This window comes from Mastomys coucha, unplaced genomic scaffold (genome assembly GCF_008632895.1).
Source record: "Mastomys coucha isolate ucsf_1 unplaced genomic scaffold, UCSF_Mcou_1 pScaffold15, whole genome shotgun sequence".
Taxonomy (NCBI): Eukaryota; Metazoa; Chordata; class Mammalia; order Rodentia; family Muridae; genus Mastomys; species Mastomys coucha.
In genome coordinates, this window is record NW_022196897.1 from 93,649,493 (window position 1) to 93,676,953 (window position 27,461).

The 27,461-nt window shown below is 36.1% G+C and overlaps 1 long non-coding RNA gene across 1 annotated transcript; it reads left to right on the top strand.

Moving 5' to 3' along the window:
- Positions 1-25,290, top strand: LOC116092272. The gene is made up of 2 exons (XR_004119189.1): positions 1-157; positions 25,229-25,290. It is a non-coding gene; the product is annotated as an uncharacterized LOC116092272 (long non-coding RNA).
- The last annotated feature ends 2,171 nt before the right edge of the window (positions 25,291-27,461 follow it).

Genomic DNA, 27,461 nt, shown 5'->3' on the forward strand with positions numbered 1-27,461 from the left:
TTGAAATCTCAGCAGCTCAAGTCAGACACAGTGGCTCACTTACTTTTCCTTCTGCCTGCTGATCCAAATGTAAAACTCAGCTACATCTCCATCACCATGTCTGCATGCGTTACACTATGCTTCCTTGTATGGTCATAATGAACTAAACCTCTGAACTGTAAGCCATTTCCATTTAAATTTATTTCTTTTTTAAGAGTTGGCATGGTCATCATATCTCTTTACAACAATAGATACCTAAACTAAGATAGGAGTTGGTACTAGGGACTAGACTATTGGCTGTAATAGGTTGGACCATGTTTTTGTTTAGAGGATTATGGACTTTGGCACTTTGCGTTCGAAAAGCAGTGGGATGCCTGAAGCATAGCTTAATGGACAATATTAGTAGGAACATGGATGACAGTGTATTGAGGGTGATTTTAACTGTGGGTACCTGTCTCAAGAGGTTTCAGAGGAGAAGAATATTAGTATTTGACCTAGAGATTATACTTGGGTTATTTTGGTGGAAAATGTAACTATTTACTTCCCTTGTCTAAATTCATACATACATACATACATACATACATACATACATACACACACACACACATACATACATACATACATACATAAAACTGTCTGAGGCTAAATTTAAGAGTTTTGGATTCATTGTGTTTGCAGAAGAGATTTCAAAACATCCTATTGGTGATTAGTGGCCATACTTATGCAGATCTATAATGAAAGGGAATAAGTCGAGGAAGAAAAGTTAGAAAATGTTCAATTTAGAAGAAAATGAGCACCAGGAAGTGGAATGAAGTTGTGTTTAAGGCAGAGTTAAAGAAAATCCTGATGTTGCATGGAATAAAGATACTGGCCAGGACAAGGTCCCACTCTGCTAACCTTCTAACGAGTAAAGGAATTAAAGACAAGGTTAAAGGTAGGTGTGGTGGTAGATGCCTTTAATTCCAGAATTCTGGAGGTAGAGGTTTCTGGATCTCTGAATCTAGTCAACCTGGTCTACAAATCAGGTTTCAGGACAGATAAGCTGAGGAAGCAAATGAAAGCACTGAAAACAGAAAGCTGATGGAAATGCAATTGAACATGAGAACTATGTACCAGCCTCACCAAGCAGAACTTGGCAGCTTCTGTCCCATGGCTCTGGCTTTAGAGTTAAGAATAAAAGGACATGGCTGTGGAATCTTCTTCCATAGTTAAGGAAAGCGTCTGAACAAGCTTGTGCCAGGGGTGTCTTTGAATGAAGCTGTAAAGGTGAAATCTGGGTTGCCTTGAAAACTTGAAAATATTGAAGGTGCCAAAGCCAAGGGATACTTGACAAGGAAAGCTTCTAACAGGGAGTGAAACTAGGTTAAGAGAAAAAAATGTGTTGCAGTCAACAAAGATGAAAAGAGTTAGAGATCTGAAGTACATTTTGACATCATCCATGGAAATAGGTTGGAATTTGTACAGCTTTTTAGTCTTGCTTTAATCACATATTTCCTCACTATGCTCCCGTCTCTCCTTTTGAAATGGTAATGTATATGTATATATACATCACATATATAGAATATGTATCTCTTTTAACAATGCTTAAGACCTATTATGAAAGCAGAATAACAATAATTTTAAGCGTCTTAATGAATGCCTAATACATTGTTACTACTAAATGGATGATTTTAGTATGAGAACTCTATTTCTCATGATTTTATGTTGTAGCAAGGAATAGTGCCATTATATTCTGGAAGAATGTGATCTTTTTTTTTAATCTTGATTTTACATAGATTGCAATTAAGAGATTGCATGAATCACAGAAGGAACTTTGAATTTTTAAACAAAATATGGGAACTTTTGAAGTTGGATTAAATGCATTTTACATTATAAAATGGCTATAAGTCTATGGGGTCCAGGAGGTGTAAGGTGGTTGTTTGAATAAAGATGGCCCACATAGGCTCTTAGGAAGTGGTACTATTAGGAGGTGTGGCTTTCTTGGCGTAGTGGTGGCTTTGTTGGGGGTAAGCTAAGCTTAGTGACTCATTTACTATTCCAGCTGCTAGATTCTGCTGATCCAGATGTAGAACTCTCACCTACATCTCCAGCAGCATGTCTGCCTGCATGTTACCATGATTTGTGTCATGATCATAGTGAAATAAACCTCTGAACTGTAAGTCAGTCCCAATTAAATGTTTTCCTTTAGAAAAGTTGCCACAGTCATGGTGTTTCTTCACAACAATAGAAACCCAAACTAAGACACCATCAAAAAGAAGATGGGTAACCCCCATCAATTACTAATTGCTGGATTCCTGGAAAATAGTGAGCAAGAACTTCTGCTATCTTATTTGCTAAATGACCAGCAAACTGGGTAATTTCTTTCTTCCTTTTTCCAGAGATGCTGTGTAAAATGCAAATTCAATTCTGACTCTTATAACCATATGGAGGTCACCTCCAGGGCACAGGTATATAGGAAATATAAACATCCTCTCCAGTTATTGTGAGCAATATACTTTGTAGTCAACTAAAAGCACCAGTAGAATAGGAAAATGACAGGTAAATCTGGGTGAAGTATAAGGTTTTAGAGGCCTCTTCGTAACCAACCACCAAGAAGTGGTAGAAGAGATTCTGGGAGCTAGGCCTCTAAGTGTCTTGTGCATCTTCTGTTGTTCTAATAGATTTCACTTGCTACACATAAACTAATAGAGAAAGTTGTTAATAATTTCAAGATAGTGTTACAGTGAGTCAAATCCCCAATGCCATGGTTCTGTGTGTCTTGTGTGATTATACCATATGGTTGCATGCCTAAGAAGTTAGCTTTTATTTTGTATCATCTGAATTTCCTTATTCAGGGTAGGATGAAGGGCTGTTTCTTTAAAAATATATTTATCTTGCTCAGATTGATTTCAGGGTAATATAGTATAATGAGGAAGAGTTTTGACTTTAGAATTAGAGTGACCTTAGTTTACATACAAACTTTCCACACAAAGTGATTTGAGAACAGGTTTCAAAGTCTCAGACTACCTTCTGTTTTAAAATTGACTAAAACAGTTCTAAATCTTTGAAAAATTCAAAAATACAATTTATATAAAAATACAATATAGAACCTGGTGCATGTAATCGTATCCCACAAATGTTCTCAGTTATTGACATGCTTATTTATGATATGTTCAAATACAGAGATTTTAATAAAATTTAATCAATGAAATCCCTGTTCCTTGCTACACCATAAAATCATGAAAAATAGAATTCTCATACTAAAAATCATCCATTTAGTAGTAACAATGTATTAGACATTCATTAAGGCCCTTACAGTTATTATGTGATTCTGCTTTCATAATAGCCCTTAAGCATTGTTAAAGGAGTTTCTAGGTGAAATGGAAGCGGAAGAAGGTTAAACAAAACCTTAAAATTTAATTGCTGATGAGAAAATGAACATCTGACTTCTAGTGAGGTTGACTTCAATGTCTCCATTCTTTGTCCCTGAGTCATATGCCCTAGATAAGTAATTCTTGACCTGGCCACATATTTAATTGTTTAAAAGCACTCATCACTTTTTCTGGAACCCAGCCCAGATTGTCTTAACTATAATATTGGAGAGTGAGAGGAAGAGGTTACAGAAGAGTTATTCAATGTGATTCAGGTGATGCCCATGTCGAGCAAGGAAACTCACTAAGCGTTAGAGTAGACTTCAGAAGGCCTCAAAATTGAGATAGTATGTTATAATAACAAAACATCAAATGAAGGATAACACAATTCCAAACTATTCTATGTTTGAAATTAATTTTTCTCTCCCAGTAGTATTATGTTCATATTAAAGAACATCCCGGGCAATGGTGGCACATGCCTTTAATCCCAGGATTTAGGAGGCAGAAGCAGGCAGATTTCTGAGTTCTAGGCCAGCCTGATCTACAGAGTGAGTTCCAGAACAGCCAGGGCTACACAGAGAATCCCTGTTTCAAAAAACCAAAAAAAAAAATAAATAAATAAATAAACAAAAAAAAAGATTACTTTTCTTTGTGGAGGAAGAAAGAGTTGCTGTTGTCAAGACCTTGAATAATCTTTTATAGATGGTTGTGGGAGTTTGTTTTTTTTCTCAAACCCTAAGAAGTAACAGCAGCTGTGTACTGACCTGAAAGAATGTGTGGAATACATAGGCTGAAGAGAGGAATTACTCTACAGTTTGGATCAGGAAATGTCAGGGTGGGTGGATGTGGGTTGGCTGTTAAGGAGTCTGTGATGAATAGTGCATAAGCAGGCCTCCTTCCTCACTTTTGTAGGTGTCATTTGTAATGAGATGATTAATAGAGTTATGATGTATGCTTTGTGACATGTCCCTTTCTCTAAACAAATACAAGGAAGCTCAGATAAAGCTATGAAAATAGCTAAGCGCAGCAAATCACGGTAGTGATTTTACAGGTTTATTGTCCAGTTCCAGACTGACATTCATTCATCTAGACAACTACCTCAGTTTTACTCATTCTACTAAGAAAAGGAGCTATCACAAAGACCTGGAGCTTACAAGTATTCTATGCACTGACTTCATTTATTACAACATTATTCTAAAATGGCATGATGTCAACTGGTTGATGATGTGTATGAAGAGATTTGATCTATGATTACAAGGACATGCTTCAGCCAATTTCAAAAAGGCAAGAACCTGGCTAAGTTGTATCACATATATCAAGCCCAACACTTACTTTTATAAATTAAGAGAAAAACTCCAAGGTAGAGCATAGTAGGGAGCTTAAAACAGCAGTACAGTCATATACTAAATGGGCTCATAGGGAAAAGGTAAATTGAGGAAGAAGGTATTTTTTTAGTGACTTAGGTAAGACTTGCGATTAGAAGGGTGAAGTGTCCCCTATTGGGGGAGATTTGTTTGAGATGCTCCACAGCTTCCTGAAACAGCAATAGCATTTTGGGGGGGGGCACTGTGCCTCTTGTTAACTCATCCTCAGGAAGGTGAAAGGATTTTTCCACTTGATAATTACAAAAAAAAATTATAACTCAGCACAGGCAAGTCCATTTCTCAAGGCCAAGTAAGTTGTAAGTTGCAATTTCGGAATTTAAGTTTCTCTGGCTGAATGAGCCAAATACAGCTATATTGTGTTGCCAATATAGAAGAAAGTTAAAGAAGCAGAGAGGGAAGCAGTAGAAAATAAAATCACATGTTTCAGTTTAGATCACTCTGACCACAGGTTGAAACCTTTGATCCTGTTTCTAATGATACAAATGTTCTTGGTGACGGAGTCCAAATCTTAAATGCTAGGCTAATGGTAACTTCTTCCCTAGCATAATGTCCTATCACAGTACTTTCTTGTTCATTTCAGAAAAAAAATAGATTATAGAATTTTATCATGCACTCCTAGGAACTGCTGGAATTGGCAGAGGTTGATATTTACAGATTTTTTACAGGACTACTACATAGACACTGCAGCCTCTGAGTCTCACTCCAATACTTAAGACAGGGAGTACTCCAGAGTCACTGATGAGGAAAGATGCAACCACATGGCTTTCTATTTAACACAGTATATGCTTTCCATTGCTACTCATTCACTACTACCCTTAAAGGGACTACTGATCTCTTTGGAGAGTTACCAGGAGCACGTCATTGCTTATTGCATTGTACTCAATATTCCATGGCACCTTTGCCTCCTCTGTATACATTCAGATACATGTGTGAATTGGCAGAGGAAAAAGGCTGGGGAATTTCCTTAAATCTCCATACAGAAAAATGTCAAGGAGCCATTTACTTTTCTTATAAACTGGAAGAGAAAAGGAATGAAAATACTATTGAGCCATATAAAAGTTCAAGTCAGAAGGGGAGGTTTGAAGAGAGATGTTTTTAGTCCATTCCTAGAAGGCTCTTTTCAGAAAACTCTCTGTGGGTTTATCGAAGAAGTCATTGACTGGAAACAAAAATCTCTCATTCACTAAACAGAAAGCCACTTCAATAAATATTAAGAGTAAATTTTGTGAAATATCATTTATGATGTATTTTATTGTAGATTTTTTCTGTTCATATCTATGATTTTCATCCTACTTGAGATGTTCTTGGAATCACAATGAAATATCATTACTGCACTCTAATTATATTATTGACAGGAATACCAAGCTCCTGAAAGCTGTCTCAGCTGCTGCCTGTATTTCTAGTAGCCTGGAAGTCATAAGCATATCTGAAATAAAAAATCGTTTTCAGCCAAACAAACAAACAAACAAACAAACAAACAAAAACAAAAACCAAAAAACAGAAACCCACAAAAATGGCAAAGAGACTCTACTTCTGCATCCAAATAAGGAAACAATAAAGAAATCAGCTTTATGTGCTTTTTAAATGGAGGCAAAGTAATTTTCCTACTTATATTATCTTATAGGGTAATTAACTCATGGTTTGTTTCTTTTAGGAAAATAGTTATTCTATACTTACAAATGCACTGGTGACTGTTCTCAGTGGCATCTAGCCTAAACATGTACATAATTTGTAAGGCATGAATTTTGTATGCTGGGTACTGTAGTGTGATAAATTGGTAAAGGCCTCTTGAAATTACTAGGACTGCCACATGAAAAAATGCACTAAATCCTACTTATGTGTCTTTGCAGCTTACAAATTTAATGAGGCTGAAATCTAAAGAATGAAAATATTTCCACTACAAAAATAAAAAGAGTTTGGAATGAGATCTGGGTTCATTGCATACCTAAGATCTCAAGACCCAAACAACATTTTTCTTTCATATGATCACATTGAGTGAGAATGAGTTGGTGTTCATTATATCTTTGTTTAAAAGACATCAAAGGGGTGTTTACAGTCTTACTATTCCATTGCACTTGCTATCATCTCTGTAGACATAATAACCTCTACATTCAAGAAGCCTGAAACATCTTATAAATTTTTGGTACCTCCCATGGAATGTGAACCGTGTAGTTACTTGGCCCTGAATGTGTAAACTATGAATTAAGTGTCGCTTGAATGGAAAAATTATTTGAAGGAAATACAATATGATTCACTTCAAAGGAATGCTTTCATAAGTCTCTGGAAATGTTGTTCTCACAGAAATAGGCCAAGAAATGATTCTGTCCTTTGATATTTTATCTAACAATTTTTAAAGTCAAATAATTCACCAAAGCTAACAAGTGTCCTTTTATTAACAAGTAGCGCACATAGGAATTTCTTGTGCTTGGGTACAAAAAGCTAAGTGAAATTAATTTTCTCTAACCCAACAAATATAAGCAGTACAATGAGAACTCTTTAACAAACATGAAGACATAAACAATGTTTTCCAATTCAACCTGCTTCAAGCAGCTAGTAGAGTTCTTACCTCCTTTACAGCATGATACCTAATAGTTACTCATATAAATGATGTTTACATTCTCATTTTCTGTCTTCTGGTTCAAGGTCATACTAGAACTTAATAAATATGCATTAATAAAGGCTAGAGTCAGTAAAAAACAACAACAACAACAAAAGAATTCTGCTGCATATTCATTAATCCTATTATTCCAGACTCAAATCTTTGTTCTTTGATGATGGTTAGGTAGTTACTATTATATGAAGGAATTTTTACTGGCAGAAAGTCTAAAAATTGGTGAGGATGAGAAATAGCACCCAAATAACAAAGAGCCATTAGAAAATATTTAACAAAGAATTATGTTATCAGACTAGTTTAGGAAAGAAAACAATTTTGTTGATTTAGAAAACAGAATTACATCTAGGACATTTGTCCTAATTTGTAGTTTGAAGTCATAGGTTTGAGGTAATGAGCTTAACATAGCTACTATTGAAAGAGATATAAACACATGAATATAAAATAAAGACATAGAAGAAGTGGCACCTCATATTTCTGTCTGATTAAATGGAGAGAGGCAATCATCAGAATTAGCAGGAATAACATTTGGAATGCTGAGTAGAATGTATTCTTTGATGTTTAAATGGAATACCCTTAAAAATTTATGGAAGGTCTATTTCATGTACTATTGAAGTTACTTCTGACATTTCTCTTTGGTTTCTTTCCAAATGATCTGTGAATGAAGAAAGTGACATATTAGAATCACCTACTGCTAACTGAGCAGAAATATACCTGTTCCTTTAAGCCTAATGATATGCTTATTTGCCTAATTTGATGGGCCCTTGGCTTAGCATGTATATGTTTAGGATTGTAATAACTTCTTATTTTTTTCTATTACTATTAAGAACTATCCTATATCCCTTCCAATTTGTTTTATTTTGAAATCTATCTCGGCAAAATATTAGAATATTGATATCAGATTCCTTCTTTGCTCCATTTACTTGGAATGCATTCTTCATCTTTACACTTTGAAGTGGTTCCTATCTTTAAAGGTATGTATGATGATGTGATGAATTTATTATAGACAACATATGAATTTTGTTTCTTTTTCCTTTCATGAAGCTAAGATATTAGTATTTTTATTCTTCTCTAATATATTACATCGAGACTTCAGTTTCCACTCCTATCAGCACCCCCAATTTCCACTACCCCTTCTCTACACCCCAGTTCCACCCCTACTCTTCTTCCACACAGAAAAGAGTAGGCTCCACAGGGACATCAACCTAAGAATACATAATAAGCTACAATAAGATGAGGCACATACCATCACATCAAAGATGGACAAGCTATCCAGTAGGAGAATACTGGTCCTACAAGTAAGCAAAACAGTCATGGGCAGCTCCTGTACCTACTGTTAGGATTCCAACCATAACTCCAAGCTACTCAGCAATACCATGTATACAGAGGACTTAGGTTAGACCCCTACAAGCTTCTTGATCTTTGCCATTCACTATGAGTCCTTGTCAGTTGATTCTTTGGGCTGTGTTCGCTTGGTGTTTTCCTGAGCCCTCTGGTTTTTCCAATTCTTCCTCACCTTCCTCCTTGGGATTTAGTGAGCTATGCCCAATGTTTGGTTGTAGTATTCTGCAACTGCTCTGCACTTGAGGCCTTTTCTGGTTCAGACTCTGTGTACCCCATTATTGCTCAAGTTACTCTTGTAGATTCCATAGAGTTCCCATTGCATTATGTTTCTACCTCACTGCCAAAATACCCCTCAATTCCAATTTTTTTTATCTGATCTCTTCTATTCGCAACTCCCCTTTGTCCCCCAGTCCACTGGTGAAATATATTCTATTTCCCTTTCCCAGGGAGATCCTTGCTTTTTCTCTTAAGCCCTCCTCCTTACTTAGTCTCTCTGGGTCTATGGACTATAGCATGATTGTCTTTTACTTTATGGCTAACATCAAGTTATATGTGAGTACATACCCTGTTTGTCTTTCTGGGTCTGGGTTACCTCACTAAAGATATTTTTTTCTACTTCCATCCATATGCCTGCAAATTACATGTCATTCTTTTTAACAGCTGAGAAATACTCCATTGTGTATATATGCCACATTTCTTTATTCTTCAGTTGAGGAACATAGAGTTGTTTCTAGTTTTATGAGTAAAGCTGTTTTGAAGAAAATTGAACAAGTGTCCTTGTGATAGGATGGAGTTTCCTTTATGTATATATGCTTAGGAGTGTGCAGGTTGGGTCTTGATGTAGATTTATTTCCAATTTTCCAAGAAACTGCCATGTTGACTTCAAAAATGGCAGTTTATGTATATACTCCCACCAAAAGTGGAGAGTGTTCCCCTTGCTCCACAATCTCACAAACACAAGCTGTCACTCGTGGTTTTGACCTTAGCCATTTTGACAGGTTTAAGACGTAATCTCAAAGTCATTTTGATTTGCATTTCCCTGTTGGCTAAGGATGTTGAACATTTCTTTAAGTCTTTTTTGGCCATTTGTGATTCCTCTGTTGGGAATTCTCTGTTTACATCTGTACTCCATTTTTCTTTTATTCATTTTTATTTTTTAACTGGATATTCTATTTATTTATATTAAAATGTTAACCCCTTTCCCAGTTTCCTCTCGACACCCATTCTCCCTCCCCATGCTTGCCAAATACAGAGGCAGATGTACTCCATTTTCTATTTGGGTTATTTAGTTTGACAATGCTTAGTTTCTTGAGTCCTTTATATATTTTGAATATTAAGCCCTAAGTCAGATGTGAAGTTAGTGAAATACGTGTTCATTCTGTGGATTGCTGTTTTGTCCTCTGACAGTGTCCTTTGCTTTATAGATGTTTTTTGGTTTCATGAGTCTCATGACCTTAGTGCCTGCACTATTGGTGTATATTTCAGGAAGTTTTCTCCTTAATTCAAAAAGCTCAGTAAGCATATTATATACCAATGATAAACAGAACGACATAAGGGAAATATTACTCTTCACAATAGTTACAAATAATATACAATAATATAACATAATATAAAATATTGGCATATATTTACATGTATGTATATATTTATATCTATTCAAATATATACATATGTATTTGTATACTGTAGTATAATGTAATATAAAATACAAATATATATGCATAAATGTATATGCATATGCATGCATGTATATATCATGTATGATTTATATGTATATATGATTCCTTTATATATATACATATATACATACATTCATATATACATACATACTTATATGCCATTATTGCAATGAAGTTAAACCACTTAGGGTGGCAATACTTCTCCCTACAACCACACTATCTAACAAAAGCCACAGTGTCAAATATGGCAATGTGAAACCTCATTTCAAGTTGTTGATCAGACAAGACACCCTTAAAATAATATAGTTCTCATCCCTCACCAAAGTAGTTCCACAATCTAGCAAATGTAGACAATTAGCAAAATCCATAACTGATGAAAATACAGAGATTAACTTATGGACAGCCTAAATCCAACTTATAAATTTACAACACAACTCCTATGCTTTTGTCTCAGCGAACATCACAGAAAAAAAATGGTAAGAAATATTGTGAGAACTAGAGGACCAGGGAGTTTGTGGTGACATACTGGGAAGCTAAACCTATGAAATTACAACTTTATGAATATCTAAGCAAAATCTTTAAAACTACAACACTAATTAGCATATCAATGTGTATGGGGGAAATATCACAATGTCCTACTCCTACATGAAGAGGTAGAGGTAATTAAAAGCTACTGAGATAAGAAAAATCAATCTCCAAGAGCAACACTCCCCCCTAATAGCTTACCCAATTCCAAGTTGTAAGACATAAACACTTATACATTTGGGCAATATTAAATGAACTCAGAATGCTGTATTTAAACATAATGTGTGTGTGTGTGTGTGTGTGTGTGTGTGTGTGTGTGTGTAAAATGATAATATTTAAAGAATAGGAGCCATAATTTTGAGAAGGAATGGAGGAGGCTGTTAATGAAGACTAGGAGAAAATAAATCTAAGTACAGTACATATAAGACATTCTCAAAAAGTAAGTTAATTAAAAAGAATGACTCTGAATACCCTAAGTTGAAGTGAAGAGTTAATAGATAATTTTGGTGTTCACAGATGATAGAAAGCAAATGAACTGTCCTCTCATAAAGAATAGGAAATCAAATAGGAACTTGGAGCTCCAAATTGTGTGAAACAGCATAGCACTTTTTCTTTTCTTTACTTTATCTTTTCAATTCTTTTATCATTTTCTCTAAAAGCTAATAGTTCTGGTTCAGGCAATTAATCTAATATCCACAAGAGTGTGAATTTAGGATTGTGGCTTGTTGCATCAGTGACCAAATATTGTTCTCTTGATTCAATTTTTTATTGCTTCTCCTTCAGGTCTAACTTGCCATACTTGTCCCTTGGATGTAAAATCATTGGAATGCTTTCCCATCAGGTACTCTCCTTCAGGGTATGGAAGAGAAGCATGCCTCAAAAGTGCAGTCTCGAGAAGTATTTGAGTATCCTATGACACTAGAAATTAAATCAAGCCACTTCCTTTTATTATGCAGGTATCAGTGTCTCCGTTAATAGCTTCTTTTGCTGTAATAAAACATTGTGGCTGTGGTGGTTTGAATATGCTTGGCACATGCAAAGTGGCACTTTGGACATGTAGCTTTGTTGTTGAAGGAAGTGTGTCACTCAGCGGATGGGCTTGAGGTGCTATGCTCAGGCCCCAACCAGTATAAAAGAGGCCTTCCTCCTGGCTGCATGAGAAGGTAGTCTCCTTCTGTCTACCCTTGGGTCAAGATGTAGAACTCTTAAGTTCCTTCTCAAGCACCAAGTCTACCTGGACTCTGTCATGCTTACTGCCCAGAAGATAATAGATTGAACCCCTGAAAGTGTAAGCCAGCCCCAATCAAATATTTTCCTTTATAAGAGTTACCTTGGTCATGGTGTCTCTTCCCAGCAATGGAAATCCTAACTATGACAATGACCAAAAGCAATTTGGGTAGGAAAATGTTAATTTTGGTTTTGTACATACACTGAGGGATGCTAAGGCAAGAACTCAAACCAGGTAAAGTTTGGGGGCAGGAACTGATACTGAAGCCACAGAGGAATACCTTTTAGTGGCTTGCCTAGTCTGCTTACTTACAAAATCCAGGACAACCAGCCTAGGAATGACTCTAGCAACAGTGGGATGTTCCTTCTTACATCAATTACTAATAAAGAAATGCTTCCAGAGCCATGCCTACAGCTGGATCCTATGAAGGCAATTGATAATTGAGGAACCTTCCCCTTAGATGACTCTTGCTTGAGTCAACTTATGTCTAGCTATCAAACAGTATACTAATGTTTTTGTTTGTTTTTAATACAGAGTATTCAGCTTATAGACCTGATTAAGGTAGACAAGTTCTCTAGCAGTGAGATATGTTCCAACTTATCTTTTCACTTTTTCTGTTTGAGATATAGTCTTTCTAAATTATGCAAGCCAGCTATAGACTCACTATAGGTAGGGTAGGGTAGCCTTGAACATTTTGATCTGCCTTCTTCAGACTTCACATTTGGTCCAATATCTGGGTCTCTTCTATCATAATTCACTCTTGGCTGAGATTTTTAAATGCTGCCACTCTCTTACTTAATCCTCATGATAATATTAGCATTCAGACAAATTTTAGCACTTTATTTTGCACATATTAGTACAGATTTTGAACATAAACATGAGCCAATTTTAGTCATTTTCAACTGTATTATTGTATGTATGTATATATGTATATGTGTATATATATGCATATATGGTATGCTACAGTAATGTGATTAGTGATAGAGATGTAATTTATACCCACAATGGTTCAATCACTACTAAACTTTGTCTGAATTGAGAATTCTACATTTATACTAAAGATAGATAATACTTAAGACACTTTCTAAATTAATATATACAGTTGTAGAAGGAAAAATATCTATAGAAAATCGATAACTACATAGATATTTTCACAGCTTATTTCTACATTTGTAACTTGTGGAATGAACAGTAATGGGAACAACTCAACGTTCTTCAGCTTAAGGAAACAGCAAACTCAGATACATTTTTGGAAGACTTTATTGTAGGTGGTAAGGCTGGGAACTTTTAAAAACAATGCTAGGTTTCAAGCAGCAGATTGCTGTGAGAATAATAAATAGGATAAGTGAGAAAGAAATACAGAAGGTAGAGCAGGAGGTATGAATAGAGGAAGAAGAGGCAATTCTTTGTGCATTCTATGTGGCTAATCAAGTAGTTATGGAATAGAGTGGTTGCATGAATAATTTAAATATGTTGTCAATGGGCAGTGGTGGGACATGCCTTTAATTCCAGCACTTGGGAGACAGAGGCAGGTGGATTTCTGAGTTCGAGGTCAGCTTGGTCTACAGAGTGATTTCCAGGACAGGGCTATACAGAGAAACCCTGTCTCGAAAGATCTATTTATCTATCTATGTATCTATGTATCTATCTATATATCTATCTGTCCATCTATGGATACATTGTCACCGTATAGGTCTGGCTAACCTAGATCTTGTTGTATAGATATCTCACAGAGATCTACCTATATCTGTCACTCGGTGCTGAGATTAAAGGGGCATACCACCAACATTGGGTTGACTTTGACACTTAGAGACTTGGTAGAGAGCTAAAAGTCAATGGTAATATTATGATTAAGAAAAACTGGGCCCGTGTTTTGTTGTGGCTAGAAAGGAGTTAGAGGAGATAGTTATAATCCAAGCACTAGGATGTATCCATAGCTTAATATCCAGAAAGATGTAGATTGTTCTCTCTTGAGTGGTGGATAGGAGTATTGCTGTCAGAAAGAATTCAACTAAAGAAAATTCATATAATTAATTACAAGCATAAGCTTTACAGCATAAAATTCAGGTCAAGTCTTTTTGATCATTAAAGGCAAGTCCTTCACAATGGGATTTGTCCAAAATTCAGAGTATCAGGCATTATTCTGAACCTACCTGTCTGAATTTTTGTTGGGAAACTGACCCCCAAATCTCAGTATCACTTTCTTCAGTCCTAAAACACAGACATGGTCCCTTATAACTCTTGTCAGATTAAATAAAACAGTACTTCTAAAGTGTTTAGTAGGCTACTTAGGAAATCAGTGTGTTCATATTTAGCTAAGAGCAGTTAATATAAATACTATCACTTTTCAAAAAGAATAAAGATTTGTTAAAAAGACTAATGAATCTAACTTCAGGACCAGATATTCTAATTTCTATCCCACACAAACTACTTCCTGTTTGCAGGACCTGTGTTTACTAGAATATGACCAGGATGAATACATTTTGATTCATGCCTAAAATGGCTCCATTTTGCTGAGACACTCAGTACTTGAGGATTCTGAATTACTTTCAGTATCAGTGCTTAAGAAATAAAATTGCAAGCAGGAAAACCAATTGTCAGATTAATACAGCTCTAATATGGAATGCAAATACTATGCTAATTAAATAAAAATCAAAGCTTGCCCTTAATTACTCAAATTATCTCTCTCTCTCTCTCTCTCTCTCTCTCTGGGATATAAGAAGGTTTGTTTGGTCTCTCAGCTTTAATTTATTCTAACTATTTTCATTCATGTTTGTAAATTGATCCAGAAGAACTTTAGGCTTTACATTTTAATCAGCCCCCAGATCTTCTTTCTTCTAGTAATATATTATAAAATTTTGTATTTTATATATACCCAGCCCACCTTTCCTTGTCCTCTTTATCATCAAGATTTGGGTAGAGAGCTAAAAGTCAAGGCTCTTCATGATAATTAAGAAAAAATACAAGTGATTTTCATACCGCACCCTCTATATTAGAACATATATTCACAGAGAGGTTTGGCTTTAATACTTTCTTAGAAGATAACAGATTAAAACATATTGAAAATAGAGATAGTGTTGGTGGTTTCAGTGATACCCATAGTAATATTGATATCAATACCAATGAGGTGTTCAGTTTAAGTTCTACTTTAGACTATTTTCTTCAAAACAAATCATGAATACCTTGAATGGAAAGCTTTACTTTTGAACATCACATATAGATACAATTACAAATTCAGCGTCTCTGTTCTTTCTTTTTTTGTCATTTACCCCTTCCTTCTTTTTTATTAGATATTTTCTTTATTTATATTTCAAATGTTATCCCTTTTCCTGGTTTCCCCTCAAAAAACACACCTATTTTCCCTCACCTCTCTGTGTTCACCAACCTACCCTCTCCCACTTCCTGGACCTGGCATTCCCCTACACTGGGGCATAGAGCCTTCACAGGACCAAGGGACACTCCTCCCTGATTTTAATGCCCATGAGATATCACAAAAATAAGTTATATAAATAAATAACCTGTTTATTTGTATATAATAACTATTCTGTAGACATTCTGGATTTGTGATTTTTTTTTACTTTTATTGCAGTATGATGAGAAAAGTTATATGATTTCAATTTATCTGAATTTGTTAACATTTAAAAACATATTTTAAGTAAATAGAATTAAATCACATTCTTGTTTCCCTTTTGTACCCCAACTCCTCCCAGAGACCCCCCTTCAATACCTACAATATCTTTTTTGTCATATTCCTTAAAATTTATAAAATATTATAATAATAAAAATGAGTATTATAAAACTTGTTTGATATAAAACAACAATCAATTTAACAGTCTTATGTAGTTGATTGCCTACAACAATACTGGAAATACATACATTTTTCTCTATATAAATTTTAAATAACTCCAAACATATTAACTGTATATTTCAAAATAATACACCACTACTAGTATTTTCTTAAATGAACATAAATATATAAAGTATTTTTGTTTGTTTGTTTGTTTTGTATTTAGTAGAGTTTAAAATCTTGGCTCTTACTGTGGTACAAGCCCAAAATAAGAACATTTTTTAGATGTTGATTTTCATTGTATTAGGCTGTATGTACTTCAATGACCCTCACATCAACAAAGAATTTTACCTCCATCATAGCTAAACTGAGAGTTGACATTTCTGCTGTGCCAAGGAATGAATTGTAGGCATGAGTTTTGGATACAGACTTCCTGCTATGGTCAAAGCTAATTGACTTGAGTGAGTGACTTTATTCTCAGCCCACAGAGAACAGGTTACATTCATTTAAGAAATGGTGCATGTATTAAGATGGTCTATCCACAAAGTCATTCACCAATTGTTTCAATGAACAATGGATCTGCTTGGAGGGTGGCACAGACATTAGGTGAGGGTAAGAATCTGGTTCATTGGCTGTGATAATTTGTAAAAGCATTCATCTCAGAGAAAGAGTAACTTATAACGTCTTCTTCTTCAAACTTGATACAAGAGCTACAAATGTCAAGCAAAGCATTCAGTCTCACTCTTTGTTGTTCTCTTTCCTACAATCCACCTCCCAAGTTAATTGTCTATATCTCCCTTGGGTATATGAATACTTTTTAAATATATGAGCTGTTCTGAAAACCATAGTATAGTGTAAAAACCTGAAATAAACAATACTGCTAATAGAGAGGCTGAGATAGGAGAAGCAAGACTTCAAGACCCTTATGTTGTACACAGCAAGACACTGTCACAAACAAGCTGAAAGTATATATAGATTATACAATATTGGACCAATTCCTCCAATTACCAGATTAGAGAGACCATTGGATGACAATCAACAATTTTCTAATTCCTCATATTTTTGGATTTAATCAATTAGGATATGTTTGTAATATTAATTTCCATATTAATATATTAAGAAAAGGTAATTGTCACTTCCTGTTGTATTTGTTGTAAGAGGTGGAATTAGATTTATGTGATTTGTTGAAAGATTACTTTCTTGCTTCTTCTAGGGTGTAGTTTTACTTCTTATGTTGATGTTTTCCATCTATTATCCTTTGTAGGGCTGGATTTGTGGAAAGATATTGTGTAAATTTTGTTTTTGTCATGGAATATCTTGTTTTCTCCATCTAAGGTATTTGAGACTTTTGCTGGGTATAGTAGCTTGGGCTGGCATTTGTGTTCTCACAGGGTCTGTATGATATCTGCCCAGGATCTTCTAGTTTTCATAGTCTCTGGTGAGAAGTCTGGCATAATTCTAATAGGCCTGCCTTTATATGTTATTTGCTTTTTTTCCCTTACTGCTTTTAAAATTCTTTCTTTGTTTAGTGCATTTGGTGTTTTTATTATTATGTGACGGGAGGAATTTCTTTTCTGGTCCAGATTATTTGGAGTTCTGTAGGCTTCTTATATGTTCATGTTTAGGTTAGGGAAGTTTTCTTCTATAATTTTGTTGATATTTACTGGCCCATTACATTGGGAGTCTTCACTCTCTTCTATACCTATTATCCTTAGGTTTGGTCTTCTCATTGCAACCTGGATTCCCTGGATGTTTTGAGTTAGGAACTTTTTGCTTTTTGCATTTTCTTTGACTGTTGGGTCAATGTTTTCTATGGTGTCTTCTGCCCCTGAAATTCTCTCTTCTATCTCTTGTATTCTGTTGGCTCCTGATTTCTTTCCTAGGTTTTGTATATCCAGGGTTGTCTCTTTTTCTGATTTCTTTATTGTTTCTATTTCCATTTTTAGATTCTGGATGGTTTTGCTCATTTCCTTCACCTGTTTGATTGTGTTTTCTTGTAGTTCTTTAAGGGATTTTTGTGTTTCCTCTTTAAAAGCTTCTAGCTCTTTGCCTGTGTTCTCCTGTATTTCTTTGAGGGTGCTATTTATGCCTTTCTTAAAGTCCTATATCATCATCATGAGAAGTGATTTTAGATCTGAATCATGATTTTCTGGTGTGGTGGTGTATCCCGGACTTGCTATGATGGGTGAATTGGATTCTGATGAGGTCACGTAACCTTAGTTTGTGTTGCTTATATTCTTATGCTTGCCTCGCACTATCTGGTTATCTCTAGTGCTACCTGCCCTTGCTAAATCTGACTGGAGCCTGTCCTTCCTGTGACCCTGGTTGTGTCAGAACTCTTCAGAGTCAAGCTGTCTCTGTGATCCTGTGATTCTGAGATCCTGTGACCCTGGGCTTGTTAGAGTACCTTGGAGTGCAGCAGCTTCCTCTGGGTGTTGTGGGACTGGCTGAGGATCCTGGGCCCAAGGTCTGCTCAGGACACCAGCCCAGAGAGACCAGAAGGAACCTGAGCCACTCTGCCTGTGGAGTTCCTATGTGTCTGGTCCTGCTGGTCCCAGTTAATCCCAGTGTTGGGACAGATGTTGGATCCTCCTTACCTCTGATCCTGAGAGTGTCAGAGTGCCTAGGAGTGGAGCTTCCTCTTGGTGTTGTGGGTCTGGCTGCAGAGCTTGCGCCCCGGTTTATGATGTTTCTAATAAAAAATATTAACTTAAGGACATACTTTTTTTCTCCTATTAGATATATCAGAAAACCCAGCCTTCCAAAGCTTGGTGGCAACAAACACCACTTCAGCACTGTGCACGCAACTTTGTGGCACTGAGGGAATTATTGCTCCTATTTCATATTATTGAGATATCAAAGTATGTTTCCATTTGATTTCCACAGAGTCTACTGAAAGATAGAGCTAAAACTCATCAGATGAAAAATGTGATGTAGAATATGCAAATAAAATTTAGCCATCAGTAATAGGACAAAGATTAGATCCACAGTAATTTAGAACCTCAGGGATTCCTTTTACAGAAGAATGGCTTGGTATAATAAGTCCCATAATATCATATGAAGAATAATAAGACTAGAGCTTTAAAAATGAAGGGATTATTATTTAAATCTTTATGTAGCTGATAAAGTAAATCTATGAAGTCACTGTTTAATGAGAGGCCTTATAGAACTGGTGGTAGCTAAAAGTCTCCTTTATATTTATTTCCCAACAGTGTTTGCATACCTAAGTCGTTCTTATAAAAAAAAAATTGGATTCCCAATGTAGGAGTTAAAGAAAGGACTGAAGGAGTAAATAGGTTTGTAACTCATAGAAAGAACAACAATATCAACCCACCAGACCCCCAAGTGCTCAGAGGAACTAAACCACTAACCAAAGAGTACAGATGGAGGGTCCCATGGCTCCAGCATATGTAGCAGGGGATGGCCTTGTTGTACAGCAATGGAAGGAGAGGCCCTTGGTCCTGTGAAGGCTTGATGCCCTTTTGCAGGGGAATTCCAGGGCAGGGAGGCAAGAGTGGGTTGGTGGGTGGGTGGATGTGTGGGTATCACCCTCATAGAAGCAGGGGGAGGGAGGATGAAGAAGGAGTTTTCCAGAAGGAAAGCCATGAAAGGGGATAACATTTGAAATGTAAATACATAAAATATCCAATAAAAAAAAGAAGGGAAAAAGAGAAACTGGTATTAGCCTGTGCTAGTAAATCAAGTAACTTACCAAGGGAAGCAGGGTTGTGTGTTGCATAGCAAATTCTTTTGAATTGGGTCATTATATTCTTGACGGAAGTGAATGTATAACTGCAACTGAGCCATTGGGAGATGAAGAATCTGCACAGGGAAATGCCAAAGTGTCTGTCTTCTTCTATATGATTTGGAGTTGTATGAATCTGTGATCCTGGGTCAGCCATGTGAGAATGGGATATACTAAAATGATTAAAGGATTCCATTTCAGCCCCTTATTATAATACCCATGATGTGGCACTGCCAGTAAGACATTGAGATGGCTTTTATATGCTTGCCCCAGGAAATGGCCCTATTAGAAGGTGTGGTCCTATTGGAGTAGGTATGCCACTGTTAGCATGGGCTTAAGACCCTCCCCTCTCGCTGCCTGAAAGTCAGTCTTCCACTAGCAGCCTTCAGATGAAGATGTGGAACTCTCAGCTCTGCCTGTATTGTGCCTGCCTAGATGCTGCCTTGCATCAATACCTTGATGATAATGTATTGAACTTCTGAACCTGTAAGCCAGCCTCAATTAAATGTTGCCTATATAAGTCTTGCCTTGGTCATAGTGTCTGTTCACAGCAGTAAAAACCTAACTAAGAAATACATTATGCCATTTGCACAGCAAATTCTATGAATAATAAGATGTAAAAGTGAAGTTAATATGATTTCTCAGAGGGAACTTGAATATTTAAAGGAGAAATGACAAGGGAGGAGGGGCATGCAGTAAGAGTCATTCACATGACAGTGTTGGCTTTCTGCATGTTATGGCTGAGGGTCCAGAAGAAGAACAGAGTACAAATAAAATTTGTACTAAAGAGGATTTTGTAGAAAGAAATCCTTGGAAATCAAGGGAATAATTGAACACCACGGAGGAAGAGATCATGGTAAAAGTAGGAGAAAGTACCTTTTAGGTCTGACCATTAGTAGAGATGAAGAAAAAGTCTATAAGTTGTTTTTTTTTTTTTTTTTGAACATAGAGGATGATAATAGAAGTGAGGAAGATAATAATAGAAGTGATAAAAGACACTTCTTAACTCTAAACTTTCATAGAAACAGAAGGTGTATTCGATAATTTAACATGCAAATAAGGGCCCCACTGAAGACTTAATTTTACAATCTATAGTCATCAAAGAGCATTCAGCCCCTGTACTGCTTGAATTGAAAAAGGCTTCTAAAGAAGCACTATGAAGTTTTCATAGCCTGCCTCAGGAGATGTGAAAGATGGGTGATATTAATCCTAGTGCTTTGGACATAGAAACAATGAGTGATACAGCTACCTGGCTGCTGTCATCCTAGTTGCCCTTGACTTACCACAACTAAAATATGAAAGGAAGCTATGCATTGTAAGGAAAGTGGGCATGAGAGAGTGTTTGAACACCCACTTCAAGGTGCCAGGTGGCACTGTTTCCACAGAACAGTATTGAAAATAATTCGTTCAGCAGAAGATGGGGCACGATTTATGCAAGGCAGGGGTCTTACCAAACTTTTATGCTATACAGTGGCCTATAAATCAAGTTTTTAAAGTGGAGAAACAATCAAAAAGGAAAGAGAGAAGGAAGAAAGAAAGGTAGAGGAGGGGCACTTTCCAAGACACTCAAAAGTAAATGTGGCAGGAAATGTGGCAAGTTGGAGTTCTGGAAGAATAAAACCTTAGTAGAAAAATCCTATACCAATCTAGTGAGGTTTCAAGTGGCTATAAAGTCCGAGCAGCAGTTCACAGAGCACATAAATGATGATACAGATGAAAACAATAGTCTTTCCTAGGGGTGTGTAATTCTTTCCCCTAGAGCAGTAGTTCTCAAACTATGGCTTACAACCCTTTGAGGGGTTTTAAGGTTGGGGGTCACCCCCACACGGGGAACTGCATTAAAGGAACACAGCATTAGGAAGTTTGAGAACCACAGCCTTAGAGCAGATAATGTAAAGTAGGACAGTTTGTCTTGCCCAGGATTCTTTCAGTAACCAAGTATGGCCTATAGAAAGATAAGGGCCAGAACATTGTCCCTCTGCCTATCACAACCAAAAGAATACACTAGCATTAGACACTTCAGGCTTAGTGTGAGGCCTTTAGGCCTAAACCAAGCAAGAAAAACAAGGCAAATATGGTAACAGTAACATCACTTGATATGAAGGATTATTGTCTTATTGTATTTCATCATGCCAAGTTTGCTTGATATTCCTGGCAGCCCTGCTGTTTTCTAAAGGGAAACGAAAGAGGAGTGGATTTTGGGAGAAGAGAGGTTGAGAAGTGAGGGAGAGGGAACTTCAGTCAGGGCCAGAATGTACTGCATGAGAGATGAATGAATATAAAGGAAAGGAAAGTCTGTTCCAGAGTTTGACTATTTCCTCCTGAGCAGCTGGCCAAAGACGAGGCCTCTCAGATCCTACAAACCACAAAGACTTTTACTACTGTTGTTATTTGCATGTTAAGAAATAGACAGTAAGTCCATGTTGTTAAAATTACCACTGACTTTGATTACTGGATTTGGGGAATACAAGCAGGGGTTGAACTTCCACTCTTGCTGGTTAGAAGTTCTGGAAAGTAACTATGTTATAGTGATGGAAGAGAAATTTCACTGATATTCTTGTTCAGCTGTAGACCTTTTATTCTACAGTGCCAACACTTCAAGAAAGATGCACCCAGGCTGGAGAGATAGCTCAATGGTGAAGAGAACTGACTGCTTTTCTAAAGTTTAAGAGCACTGACTGCTCTTCCAGAGGTCCTGGGTTCAATTCCGAGCAAACACATGGTGGTTCACAACCATCTGTAATGGGGTCCGGTACCCTCTTCTGGTGTGTCTGAAGAGAGCTACAGTGTACTCATATACATAAAAAATAAATAAATAAATCTCTAAAAAGCAGAAAGAAAGATGCACCCACTTTACAGTAGTGGCACAGCTATTAAGAGTGAAACAAACCATATTTTTAGTTGTATTTAAAGCCGATCCCACAGGAGAAAACATATGTGGTCCTCTTAGCCAGAGAAGAAGCATATGACTTAAGCGGTTACAGGTAGAAGTAGGAAGGCAATTGCAGTCCTTACAGTCTGTTAAGGAGATGCATTGCATGTGCTTTCCAAACTTTGTGTTTATGTCAACCATGACTCTCTGTCAGCCATTGAAATACATTTCTATTTTAGAATGGATGGCGTGCTACAAAGAATTAACCACTACTAACATTCCTGATGACAAGTAACTGTTGATATGACATTGTGACCCAATGCTTGTCTTTAGATGGGCAACTGAATCATCTCCTCCTAGGCTTAGGGAACATCATGGAAGAGGGAACAGAAAGAATTTAAGGGCTAGAGAAAGGGATGGCATGGTATATAGCAATTTTCTCTGAACTGAGATATTACTTCCTGGGAGGAGGTTAAAAGGGAGGATCATGAGATTCAGATTCAGGAAGTAAATAAACCTTTAACTCCTAGAATTTACAAGATTAAAATTAGACTTTAAGCACAAAGATTCTCTTCAATACTATAGCAAAAGTAAACAATTGATGGGGAAAGGAAACAGTCTGACCTGTTGAGCCAGCTGCAAGTTGCACAGGGAGATTCAGTGATATAGCTCTTTCATGAGTCAACACTCATGCTCAGGTGGGCTTTTGACGGATGCAGCTGTGTCTGAGTCAGCCATGCTCCTGTAAGGAACACCTCATCAATACTTCTCTAAGTAATCTAAATAAGCACATTAGTTCACAGAGTTAGATTGCGGTGGATTTATTCCTTTAACCTGTGGTCAATTCCCTAACTGGAGCGAATGATGCTTTTTCACATCTCCTCAGGAAAAGTTAACACAAGTGAATGGGAACATTTGAGAGCTCAATTCAGGATGACATGTAGATGTAACACAGGAATCTAGGCAAGAACAACAGAAGCCTTTCTTATGTACCCAGTTGTGTATTAAAATGAATTTACTATTGCTGACAAGAAAATGCTTCCACTAAAACATCACCATGGAAACTTAACATGGTCATAAGCAAGAGCCAATGTATATGTTAAAAAAAATTACTCATTTTGATTCATCGAGTATTTACAGAAGACCTACTCCATGTTAGCTTCTCTGGAGGGGCAAATAAATAGATATAAAAGAACACAGCTATGCAGATGAATCATTTGCTAAGTTGTTTGCTGCTTAAGCATGAGGGTCTGAGTCTGGATTCCCAGATCCCTGTTAAATGTCAGGCAAGAAGGCATACACCTATAACTCTAGCTTTGGGAAGAATAGACACTGTAAATCTCTAGGGCCAGGTGACTAACCAGCTTTACTGAATGGGTGAGCTCATGGTTCAGTAGGAGTCCTTGACACAAGAAAAATAAAATGGAGGGAGACTTAGAGACAGATCTAAAAATGACCTCTGGCCTTCACTTACACACACACACACACACACACACACACACACACACACACACACATACACAAATATGGGTGGGTGGAGATTAAACCAGAATATCTGTCTACAACTATAGCTATCTATCTTTCTGTCCAAATATCTATGAACAAGAAGAAGGAAAAAGAAAGGAAAGAACCAAATAAAAGTTATAGCTAAAAACATTCAAAAAGTAAATAAAAGGGCTAGAGGACCTTCTGCCTCAGTTTATCTGATTGTTTTTTAACACCTTATTTATGTTGACAGTTCCTTTGTCAGGTTGTTCCCAATACCTGCAACTGTGGCTTTGACAGATTGTCTGGCCACTATAACACTTGGCAGTCATGAATATATACACATACCTGACACATAAATACAATTTTAAAATATAAAAAATCATCTTCAGGGGCTAGAAGGATGAATTAAGAGCAATTGCTGACTTCCAGAGGACCCAAGTTTGGTTACCAATACCCATATTGTGAAACTCACAGCTACCTGTAACTCTAGCTCTAAGCTATCCTAAGCCTTAGCTTAGTCTGTGCAAGTACCTGCAGTTATGTACACACACAGACATACACACACACGCGCGCACACACACACACACACACACACACACACACATATTCTCTCTGTCTCTAATAAAATTAAATAAACTTTGTAAATCCCTCTTTCTAATCTAATAATTTTGTAAACATCACTACATCAATGAAAAAAATTCTAAATAATTAATATTCAAGATAAGTTGGTTGAATATAGGTGAAAATTTTCATTGATGATGTGTTTCAAAAAACTTTAAACCAGTTAATTCAGGAAATAACAGATAGATTGGATCATGCAGGGAAAGGGAACAGAATATTTAAAAGCACAAAACACTGGGAAATCTGCTGAGAGAGCAAATTTATTTTCTAACATCTGGCCCTGTCTTCTTACTGATTAATCACGACATTTAGCAGAAATTTTACCCATCACATAGTCACAACAATTTGTCATGGTAAACAAAATGGAATGAGTGTTTATTGCCTGACTTTGTGGAAAAGGATAGAGTTATAGTTTCCCTAGTAGACAATTTTCTGACTCAAATATTGGAAGATATAATATTTCTAGAAATACTACTTTCATTATTTTTGTAGTTTGTGTCACTTTCACAGATAAAAAACAATACAGACTCAGATAAAATATCTTAATTTATGTACAATTTTCTACTTGGTTTTCAATTTATTCATGACACAAATATGTTTTTGATTTTTTTTAGATGTCAACAACTGTGTTAGACTCAAGGGATACAAAAATAAAGAATCACATATCTTCAACCTCCATGACTTGCTATTTAAAGACTACAACTAATACAAGAATAGGAATAAAACAATAGAAACATTAATAAAGATGATCTACTCAACATGGAAAAATGTTTGGGTGATTGGTGAAAATAGACCTTGCCTTTGAAAAATGATAAATAAATTAGAAGAATTTGTTTTGCACTAAGCCTATAAGGTTTAAACAAGGAAGCTATGAAGCATTAAAGATGTCTTTGAATGTTGCCATAAAATATTGATATGCTGGAATATGAGAAAGATTGCTATGAAGCAAGATGTAGGTAATTACTTAAATCTTCTTTACACTTAGAATGTTTTTATGTTCTATCTTCATTGACAGCCTTCTATCAGCCAAGTAGCTAAGTTCTCCAATGTGGCTTTTTTTTATGGTTCTGTGATTGTTAGCTTGCAACAGAAAACAATGCTTGGTGCAGTTATAAAGCTGCTGCTGAAAACAACACACACACACACACAAAAAAAATCTGAGTGTGCTACAGAGGGTCCATTAATGGATCATATTGATGTTAATTAAAGTATTATTATAAGGGTGACTGTTGCCTCTTATATTCCTAGCATTTACAAACACACTTCATTAATCTTTGCCCTCCTTGTGGGATGAGCCACTGCACCTGTTCTTTATGAGTATAAGTGTTGTCTGCCAGAAAGCTGGTGAGCAGCTCAAGACAGGAATGGGTGGCATGTGGCAGATGAAAGAGAAGGCACCCTTCTGTTTGCTATGAATTTTGATTTCCCTACACTTTGGTTAGACGTTCCGTTTTTGTTGCTGCTGTTCATTGTCAAAGTAGATAATGGTATACATCTTACATTTCTCAACCTATGATATCCTCTTTGTGTTCCAGCTATATTCTTTACTTCATAGACACTTTAAAATATTAAACTTATATTTTTGGGAAAATGTTCATATTGTTTTAACTTAGATAATATGACTTTTTAGAAGGCACATGAGGCAGAAATTATTGACTATATGTAGAAAGTACAATATCATGTCAACCTAGACATAATTGGAGGAAAAATTGCAGAGTTTTAAATGAAGGAGTAAGGAAAAAAAGTGTCAATATAAAAGCTATATTTAATTGTGCATTATTGTTTTAAACTGTAGAAATATTAAAATACATGTTAGGGTTTATTTGTGATCAGCATTCTTCCTGGTTTGTAGTTTAACAGCCCATACTGCTATGACTAAGGCCTTCATTGTCTACAGTTGGAGGTGGGATAGCATGCAATCATAAATGAATCTGCCCATGCAGAATGCTGTCAGCCTTTACATTCATCTGTTTCTTTATTTGGGAGCAATTGGCTATCAATAAAATCCCAGGCTTGACTATTAGTTAAGACCATCTGTATTAATTGATGCTAACTATTTAAAAGAAATAAGTTTATAAAAGAAAGGATTTATTTTGTCTCACATATTGAGGTAAGTTTAGTCTATCATGGAAGGAAGGGATCACATCTGAAGCTTGAAGCAGTTCTTCATATTGGATCTATACTAAGAAAGTAAAGAGTAACGAATGCTGGCAATCAGTTGGCTTCCTTTTTATTGAAAATGTGACACAAATCATGCAAATTGTATACAAGTATTACTCTTCTGTCTTCTGCTGCTCTCTGGGACAAATACAGTCAGAAGGGTGTATCTCCTAGGTGACTGCAAGTCTGTTCAAGTTCATAATGAAGGTTAACAATTACACCATGGATTGCTGTATTAGGGATTGTAAACAATACTTTTCACACCAATACTGAGAGTCTACTTCTCTGATGAGAACGGTGTTGTAAGATAAATTGATATGAATGTACTATAGGCTAAGGAATGAGTGTTGAATTCAAGAAAAGTTCACGGAGAAAATATTCAAGTTTCTCAAACTCCAGAGTCTGGTTTTCAATTCTGTCATTTTTATTGAAAAATGATCTGTGTTTTTAAATCAAAAGAACTTACTATAAAACTAAACTTCCTCCACCAAGAAATTAGATCTGTTTACTGATGTTTGCTAAGTATACATTCAAAGGTTAAAATTCTCATTTTATTCATATAACTACTTAAACAATATCTGCCTCTCGTACTACAAATAGTTGAGCTAGAAATTTGTTTCAACAACAAAAGACCCAGGATAGCCAAAACTATTCTCAACAATAAAGGAACCTCTGGTGGAATCACAA